An 11131-nucleotide genomic window follows, 5' to 3' on the forward strand; every position below is an offset into this window, starting at 1 on the left:
ACACTTTGTTCTATTTTTGATTCACATTTAAATGCTTTTCATATTTTTCACATCAAAATTATTACTCTAACTACACTTGGGTGTGATACAATACATTACATATATACCAACCCAATCCACATAATTACAAGGTTAGTCAATACACAAGTTAACAACAATATTACAAACTTGGCCCAAATGTAGATATATGAGTTCTGAAGATAGACTTGATGAAGTTCTGATACATGACATCCACTGTTGTTACTCAACATCATCATGCATTTGGTAGAAGTGGAGGGTTGGTCCATACTAATCATCTCAGAGATAGTATCAAACTCGATCTACATTGGTGACTTGGTAGATACTATGCAACTTGGTATAAACTCATTTACCATCACTACACTCAGTAAACACTAACTTTTCTTCACGTGAACTATTAACTTGATAGAAAGTATGAAGCTTGGTAACCACTGAACTGCTCAGTAACCATACATAATTTGAATAAGTGTTGTCACTAATAACAAACTTGACTTGATATCAACATATAGATGTATATATTTTGGTTGGACCTTGTGATGTAATTGTGATTACTATTATTATGGGATACATCTCCCTTCATGGAAAACAAAATTGTTGAAGGAGATGTTCATCATGCCTGTTGAACTTTCATTTTGCATGATGTTGAACAACATAAATCCTTTTGGATCTCTTTCTTGAAAATCTAATCATGGACTCAATATAAGGATCTAGGTAGGTTTTTCAACCTACTGGGTAACTCAATTAAAGATAAATGTGTATGTTCATGAGGAGGCCTTTGCTAGTTGTAACTAATCTACACGATCTATTGTTTTTTGATATATAAGCACAAAAGAGATATATTTTTTGTTATTTTCATTGTATGATGAATAAAATTTATTGATACAACTATATGAATTCATATTTTAACTTAGTGTTTGAAAAGAAAATAACAAAGAAAGAGTAATAAGAGATTTAAAGAAAATAATTGAAAGGGGGATTCCTAACAAACATAAGCCAAGGTAACAACACATTTATGAATTAAATTATTCAAAGAATATAGGTAGGAAACCAATGAAATTATGAGAAACACTTCCTAAACTTCACTAATGTATTTGTCGATGTGAACTTCCATAATAATCAAATGATGCTTTACATTTCATCAAATCGCAAGGCCATGTAAAGTTTTCTCACACAAGACAAAATGCTATGCAAGAAAAAACATGATCCTTTCTCCAATTCATCACAACAATTGAATTCATTAACACAAGGAAAATATTAGAACTAAAAGATTGCAATTTTATAACAATGCAATAAAACTAATTGCTTCATTATTATTTATGAATATTCACAAAATTAACATACTCTGGCAAGAATATCTACACTCAAAATGAGACCACCAATATCATATATTATTGCATCAAAATAAAGGCCCAGAGTAGATATTACAGCCATATGTTTATAAGAAATCACATCCTTCCTTTGTGTTAGGAGTGAGAGCTCTTGAAATGAAAACTTATGTTAAAAACTAATTAAAAAAATCTAGTTATATACAAATTGATTCTCTAGATGGTGCTAAGTAAGTATCCGCCCTTGTTTATATTTAACAATGGGTTCATGAGCATTTACATGATACAGAAGAATGAAATAATAATAGTATAAGAATAAAGAAGCCATGCGATGACCTAGAAGTCTATAAAAGCTCTATAAATGAAAGCTTAGCCTTCTTTAGGTGTTTATGAGAGATTAACTACTATCAAAATGTGTTTCCAATGCATGGAATGCTCTAAATTAGGAGTTGGCAATTAATTTTTGGTGCACTACTTCATCTTACAAACTATTAGTGCACATTTGTAAAAGGTGCACATGTGCACCTTGGTGAGAGGCTCCAAAAATCAAAAAAATCTTCTAAGTTTCAAAACTAAATTTCTAGCATCTAGGATCTCTTCTCCTTTATACCAAAATGATTTCAAGATGTTTATTCTCAAATTTATTTATTATCTCTACTACTTGACTGGCTTTTGGTAAATTTAAAGCCTCATACCTACTTTTTAGTTTCTGTCGGAAGATCCTAACATCTATTTGTGTCTTTGTGAAATCCTCGAGCTTGGTGTCTAGTTTTAACAACGCCTCTTCAATTCTAAGTGCTTGTCTAACATCATATTATATTGAATCATCTTCAAATTTTCCTCTAAATTGTTGGAATATTGATGGCACCACAAAAAACTCAATTTTTTACTCATCCTCAAAAATCTCAAAGCTAGTGGAGTTATATTACTTTTCGACATCCAAAAATTGCTCTTGAGCTTTGCCTTTTATCTGCTAGATTCCATCATGTAATCACTCCATTATTTTTTACCTATGATATCTTCTCTATTCAATCATCAAGCTTATCCAATTCCTCTACAATGTATACTTCTATTAACATCTGGTACTTATGACCTAGTTACATACTTCATTAGTTAGCACAAAACGTTGGTTAACTTTAGAAACCAACTTGTCAACATTTGATTGGATGATGTGCAACAAGTTTAAATTACACTATATTATCTACACTCCCCTCTCCTCAAAATTGTCACACCATTGCTGGCATGATTCTAAAAATGTGTCATATCTTCAACCCTACATTTTTTCTTCCTAGTGCAACTCCAAGAGAGACCTCTAGATTTTCTAGGTCAATAGCTCCAACTACTTCATTCAGGTAGCCTCTGAGTAGCTCATTTTTCGTTCATAGTATATTATCAAATTTAATTCATCTTGATCCATGTGTTGAAATACATCCTTCATGTTTTAAGTAATCAAAACTTTGGACATGTCAACTATGGACTTTCCCAGCATGACTTCATTTATGTGGTAACCTTTAAGAGTTAGTTCTTTGATGTCAGCATGAGGAGGAATAGAAATATTAATTGAAGGCCTAGATCTTAATTCTTCATGATGGAGGAAAGTATTCTAATATCACCATTAGGTGGCTCAAGATTCTTTATTACTTTTAGTAATTCCTTCTTTCCCTCCTCTTGTATAAGATCCAATTGATTATTCTTCTCATGTCAACGAAGACCTTCAGAAGGAGTTTATGTGCTCTATTGGGCTAAGGATCTAGTCTCTATATCTAGGTGAGTCTGTTGAGTTTCTTCTAATATTTTCCCCTCCTCAGATACTTCATCAGGATGAATCTACCAGTAGTCTCTCTCCTCAATTTTTTAACCTTCTACTTTTTCTTGTGTAGCTCAAGGAGGTGGAGTTACTAACCCTTTACCCAAAATGGTGGTCATATCCTATTATAGTGGTGATGAAATTACAAGAGGTCCTTGAGGAAGAGGATGTAATTTATTCCAATCCTCTCCTAATGGCTCACTCCTAGCAGTATCTCCTATATTCTCACTCACCATATCATTTCCCAATGGAAAGAAATCAAAGTCTGAGAGGTCAAAGACATAAGTTCCTTCACTTTCCATCTTTGCTATCCACTTCTATTGTTTATATTTTGAAGTTTCTAGTTGGATAGGATCTCTTGGAGTGGATGGAGGTGTTTGAATATAAATTTTTCTTCTCTCTTCATCTACGGATTTGCTCGAGTAGGTTCTCGATCTCAAAGTTAAAAATTATATCTATTTCACATCTTCCTCATCCTATTCTTTAGGGATGGTCTTTGGAACCTATCAAGAGGGAGTATTCTTCATATTCAATGTCCTCCTTAGAGAACCCACCTCATTATAGTGCCTTAGCCTTTGTTTTATGTTTATTTTGTTTTATGTTGTTTTATTATTTTTGGGTTTTGGAGAGGTGTGAACATGCACCCCTCTTGGATATATTTTTACCTTAATTGCATGTGTGTAGGGGATGTAGACTAGCATGGCTGTAGAAGGTGACAAGTTTGGGAGGTGTGATGTCTGATTGGAGGTGAGAGTGAAGTGAGGAAAGGTAAGAAGGGGGAAGTGGGTTTATATAGGCCTAGGGGAAAAATCCATGTGCACACCTCCATAGGGAAGGTGTGGGCATGCACATGTATGCATCCCTAGAGTGGCATAAAGTGTGTATGTACACACTTAGAACACTGTGCAGTTAAAATAAAATAGTCAATATATTTAGTTTTTTTTTCCTTTTCTCTGACTGCCCAACCCTTCACCGTAATAAACTGAGGTTTGACCTAAATGTACGGAAGTGTCCAAAATGACCAAGGCTCTAGACTAGAAGTTTGATAGGGGATTTGAAACTAGGGGACTCAAAATGTGGTGTGCATTGTAAAAGCACAACAATGCCCATAATTCAAAATTTTCATACATCTCATTCTATTTTCATGCTTAACCTTGATCATTTATTTTAGAACTCTTCGAGTTTCCTTCTTCACATTTCTTATTTCTAAAGTGAAAGAAAATAAAATCTAGTTAAAAAATAATTTTATTAATAGTTGCTAACTCATCCCTAAAATATCTAAGCATTATTAGGTTACTTGTGATGTCTTCTCCCTGGTTGATCTAGACAATCTTTAACTTCTATCTAAGAATCATCTTCCTATTCCTAGTAACATTCCATATATTGAAAATTGTATACTGCATATTGTTTACCATATCTAGCTCTGAGATATGTGGAACAATATAATCCTTGATGCCATCAACGATTATCCTTCTGACCTTTGCATTCTTCCTCTTGTATGTTACAAGTTGTGTCACATCTGTATGTATAACTACAACAATGGTAACATAATCCTTGAAACCATTTTCTTCCAACATTAAAGAAATTTTGGCCTTTCAAACACCAAAACTTGAGGTATCATCCAATCTATCTTGATCTCCCAAACCAACTTAAAATATCTCAAGGGATAAAAGAAATAGATCTAAAGAAATTAAGCTAGGTTTAATAAAACGTTAATTGTTTCCTAGGTAAACACTTCTCTACTCTAAAGACTAATTGGGTAACATGTCAAAATTACTATTGCAATAATTGATTATTAATCTCCCATTTTAAATAACTATTTAAATGCTAAAACTTAATTCATAGCTAATATTCAAGAACAACACAACTGCAAGTTCACCAAAATACTGAAAGAAATCAACAATACAAAGAAACAATATTTTTGGACAATCATCACTAGAAGACCACCTAAGGTAAAAATAGTTCTATAGATAAGGAATTATATTAACTTCAACAAATCAAGAGATCCAAAATTCCTCCTCTCTTACTAAAAGTTATCTGACAACCTCCCAATTTATTTTGTTTTTATTCCTCCACTACTATCCCCAATGCTATCAATATTCCCTTGCTAACACTACAATTCTTCTGTAACTCATGCTCTCCAAATGCCCCACTGACACCCTTATATACTACTCTCATAGAAAAATCAATGATTGTGACTAATTCTCAATTGATGGTTGAGATTAAAAAGAAACCAACAACCAATAACAAAATTGGATTCTAGTTTCTTCTAAAGGGATTCTAATTTCAACAAATAATTGTCCCTACTCTAACTAATTAGTTAGTAAACCCATTATTTTCTAAATATTTCCATAAGAAGAGAAAACTATACAGATCTACTAAAAATAATAGTTCTCAGCTTAATTTCCATCAAAATCTCAATATTTTGAAAGTAAAAAAGACATGAGATATTTTGTATATTAACTAAATAGGAGCTTTGTAGGTGAAAATCAATATGAATTAGAGAGAAATGATGTGGTTCACTCACAAGACCACCCTTTTTTTCAATAAATACTAGTGGGAAACTTTTTGTCGATTAGTTCTTCAAATTTTTGGATTGTAATGGACATGAAACTATTGACAAGTTGTTCAAATAAGAAGGTTTGACTACATCTTAAGAAATTCACATCTAGTAAAGCTCATTCCAAAGCTAGGAAGCTATTTGTAGTCCATTTACAACCTTTAAAAAAAATTATATTGATATTTAAAACATATGTTTATATTTTTTCTATTACTATTTCATTTTGACTAATGTATGGAAGTTTTAAACAATACAATACAGTCTATTACTATAGAATTTTGACTAATGTATGGGAGTTTTTAACAATACAATATTGTGCAACTAAGGATCGAAAGTGTGCATGCTTTCAATTTATCATTTTACTAGAAATGGTAACTTAGTGTGCAATGGATAGGGATAATAAATATGAAAGGTCATTAAAAAAATAGATCTATAGTTTTAAAATTTATTTTGATCTAAGTTTTTTTTTTTTTAAATATAAATAGTCTCATTTATTATATGTGTGTATGTATATATATCTCTTAGTGTATCTATTATAAACATAAGTGATTTCTAGTTTGTTTATAAACAATCACACTGCAAGGCCCAAAATGAACTCCATTATAAAAGAAGGTAGATTACTATCCTAGTGAATATCACCCATGTGATTGACCAATTGTTTTCCTAGATACATAGGAAGCACTTCTTCATTAATAGTGACATCATTGATAGATGAAAGTTTCAAATCATGGTGGGCTAAGAGTGTCAACAAAAGAAAGAGTTAGATATAAACAACAATAAAAAATGTTTGAATCTACTCTCATAAACTTCTAATTATTTTTTGAATAATGAAAAATTGTCTTTCAAAATTTTCATTGTTATATTAATTGATTATATATTAATAAATATTAAATAAAAATAATAAGAAATCATTATTGTTTCTCACAATTAATTTTGATTTCTATTTGAAAATATTACAGTATTTTCTTACTTGTTATTATTGTCTTCTAATCTTATATTTTGACATCTTTCATTAGAATGAGTTATACTACTTCTAATTTGAGGAGGTTGATTTGGGTTATTTACTTGCTTAGCTAAACTCAAACTTATGCCTTTGTGCTCCTTTATAGTATGCAATTGGAAATGCATTTCCCTTATGCATGGAGGTAGTTTTCTTAAGCTTCTAAACCATATTTTTTTCTATGTTTTTAACATTGTAGTCTTATCATTGTAATGTGGGCTCTAGACTTTTCTTTGATTGATAAATATTTTTAATTTTATGAATTTAGAAGAAAAAAATAATTACCTACAACCTCATTTAATCATAGTTTTCCCACATTATTGTATTTGTCATAGGCTATACTATTTCAATCACTTGTCCTTAATTAGTGACTTTTTTTTTTTTCATTTCATCCAATAAGATGCAAATATTTTAATTTTTTATTATCACTCTATATTTTTTAAAACATTTATGTGAATATTTTAATTTCTTAAATCATTTATATTATTTTAATGCACTTAGATTGGCTAATATATTTGCATGTTATAGGAGAAAATTTGGAAAAAAAAGTACATGTACCCATATTATTAGGTAATATTCTAAAATTCTCCTATATATTAAAATGTATGTAAATTTTAAGTTTTTTAGGTTAACTATCTCACTTCTACCTCTTGGTTCTAGTCATGTTAAATAATATGTAACTAGTTCATTTAATTTGGACTCTAAAAATATTTTTCTACAACCAATATTCAACTCACTACTTCATCATTTTTTCCATAGTTATATTTTATTTATATATAAAACGTACAAAAAATATTTTAAATACTATTATACATTACTCTTATACTAATTTAATTATTTCAATTTTTTTATTTTCATATTATATGGACATTTCATTTAAGTCAATTCTTTCCATCAAACTTTTATTACCTATATTCTACTTATATTTGTTTAATTTATTCCATAAACCTTAATTTATGTCAACTTACTTATTTTCCTTCCATGAGCCCTCTTTAAACCTAGAAAAAAATGGTGTAAATATTATTATGATATAGTATAAATATTAAAGTTTTACCCTTAAAAATAAATTATTACAACTTATGAAAAATATAGACCACTACATCTTTTCCATTGAGTTTTTGAGAACAAATCAAATAGTTAAGAAATACTTAACATTTTCTATACATTATTATTTCAACTCTTTTGTGAATCAGTAGAAGTGGAAGATTTTTTTTTTAAAAATTACTTCTACAAATATGTAATCATATTTTGTTTCCATGTTTCAACTAATTACAATCTTAAAATAAATTTGGTGTAATTGAGGTTCTATGGTCATAGTTTTGAAATTGGCTTTCTTAATTGCCTATTTTTGGTTTGTGGATTAAAGTAGATTGCTTAGGATGTTGTTAGGTCTTTCAAGGAATGTTGTCTTTTCTAGGTGATGATGTGGAGAATTTTCTACAAGTTCTTTCCTTCACAATGCTTTTCTAAACTTCAATTTCAATAAAAAATAAAAAATAATGGTATAATACAACTATTAAAGTTTTGACATTTTTCTTTTTTTAACAACTAATGGCAAATACAAGCCACTGCATGACACTAGTTAATTTAATAATTTTCCCAACATTTTTTCCATTAAGTTTTAGAGGAACACATCAAATACATTTAAGAAATATTTAGCATCTTCTATACATTATGATTTTAACTCTTTTCTCAATCACTAGAAGTGGAAATTTTTTTAAAATATAGAAAATTATTTCTATAAATATCTAATCATATTTTGTTTTCATATTTTAAATAATTAGAATCTTAAAATAAGATGCATATAAAATTTTTTAAAATTATAATTATACCAAAAAAAATTGTTAAGTTTTAGAGGAACATATCAAATACATTTAAGAAATATTTAGCAAATATTTGATAGACTTTGTATCAACAATTTGTTTATTTTCAAAAAAAGTGATTTGGAAAGATCTAAGTGAATTTTCTATCTCTCCTATTGATCAAGATAGACTTCATCAAATCCTCTCAACACTAGTAGTTTATAGCTCGAGAAGGAGGACTGAGTAATTTGGACCCTTAGAAAAAATGCATCTTATTCAATTAAAGAAGGATACATGCTTATTCAAAAGATAAAATATAATAAAGTTCCTTCTTGGCCTTCTCCTTTTGCTGGAACTAATTTTACCTTACCTAAGGCATGTTTCTTTGCATGGTTAACTTTAAGAAGAAGAGTAGTCACAAGTGATAGATTATCGAAACTCCATATTTTACAACCATTCAATTGTCACCTTTGCTATCAAGAACTTGAAGATGGAAACCATCTTTTCTTGAATTGTTCCTTTGCCCATAAATGTTGGATGTTTGTTCTAGCAAAACTCTAGTATTCCACACCTCTTCCAAATAAATTATGGGACCTATTCTAATCTTGGCATCAGCTATACTCCAACTCTTTTTTTCACTCCTTTAGATCTACATCCTAGTGATCATTGTTTGGGCAATTTGGTGGGAGTGTAACAAAATAATCTTTTGGGAGAGGCCTTTAACTATTGAATTTGTTCTTACCACCATTGAAAAGTCCATATTTGAAGTGGTAAATTGTAACCATTCTATTCACAAATGTAACCCAATTCTATCTCAATGGGACACAATATCCTTCATCATTGAAAACATTTAACCATTCTTATTGGTTGGAACTTAAAAGAAAGTACCTCATATACAACAAACAGATACAATGTTCACTAGATCCCACCAACAACCAATTTTGTAAACTAAACTTTGATGGATCATTCAGGGATAATCTAGGTAGTTTAGGAGCTGGAGTATGTATTCAGGATCAATATCATAAGGTACTAACAATTAAAGTAGATCCCTTACCCACAGGAACAAATAATTTAGTAGAAGTTTATGCTCTCTTCATCAGTCTAGTTTTGGAAAAATAGGGAAGTTAGCACTTTATTGATGTGGAAGGTGGCTCAATGGTTATAATTTTGGCATGTATTAAGAGAGTGTCACACAATTGGCAACTATCATATATCTTAACACAAAAATTTTGTCTTTATATCTTAACTTGTGAGAATGTTCTTTCACCAAAATTTGCACAAATTCTATTTCCCTCACATTTTGCTTCAATATTCTTGTCCAATTCTCTTTATGTGATGCAATTAGTGGACCTTTTAATATTTCTAGTTCTTCCATTAGGGAGTCCTTTGAATAAGTTCAATAATAATATATATGGTGGCTTGTCCTCTTTGGTCTAAAAAAAATAATATTATAATTTTCAATATTCATATATTTAAAATTGAGATCAGAATCATTCCATTTTTTTAGATGAAAAGAGTTATAATTAAAATTTCAAATAAATTGATTGCCATAACATTATTCTTCCAAAACAAAAAAATACGCTATTTATATTTGAAACCTATCCATATCATTTTATAACTCTTATCTCACCTGTCAAAAACCCTCACTCATTTCTTTATTTAAAAAAAAAAAAAATGTTCTAAGTCTAGTCATTTTCTTATCCTTAACCTAGAACCCATGATCTCAATTTCTATAGTACAAAATATCTTAGTACTCAATCCAATATGAGTTAGGAATTCTAACAAAAGTCATTTGAGAAATGGAAGTGAAGGGCAAGTAGAGGAATTACTTTATGTTGACTTGCAATTCCTAAATGATCTTCTAACAAATTAAGGCCCAATCATCCTACTAAGATAAAGTTACCAAAAAATGATAAGAGAACCATGTTAGATCTTCCCAATCTCTTCTTTACACAACTACAACTCAATAATGTTTTTCCAACACAAGTCATTATTTCCATTCTCATGAATTGCCCATCTTTTGTAGAAATCAATGCATGATTCTCAAATTTAAAGTACATTTTCAATTTCGACACACTAGGTATCAAATCTTTTTGGATTACAAATAATGAGTACTTCATGATACCCACAACAATTTTGGTAGAGAAGAACCCCTACTTCTTTGTCTCAAAATTATGGTAACAATTTTATTATTTATGTACCTATTGATAACATTGTACATGAATTAGATGAGATGAAAGAAGGGACTACTTATCTTGGCTAGTTTGATAGAACTTTAGATGGTTTGGCCAAATGTTTGAATGTTGTCCAACCAATAGTGATTGGGAAATTTATGGAAAAAAACATAAATGTAGCATGTTGATTGTTGAGTGTTGTAAAATATTAGAAAGAATTCTATGCTAAAATTCAATCCCTCAAATAAAAATGAAATACTCTACACAAGCTCTCACTTGAACCTTGGTTAGCTCAAAATATCTTGTACCTGAGAAATAGAACCAAAACTAGCCATACTCTGATACCAGTTAAAGGAAGCAAAGGTACACAAAAACACCACCTACTCTAATCTTGAGACAATAACTATGCAAATTTTAGCTTAAGTATCACAAAAGATCTCAAGTA

Source organism: Cupressus sempervirens, chromosome 9 (assembly GCF_028749045.1).
Source record: "Cupressus sempervirens isolate cs-2001-9-10 chromosome 9, ASM2874904v1, whole genome shotgun sequence".
NCBI lineage: Eukaryota > Viridiplantae > Streptophyta > Pinopsida > Cupressales > Cupressaceae > Cupressus > Cupressus sempervirens.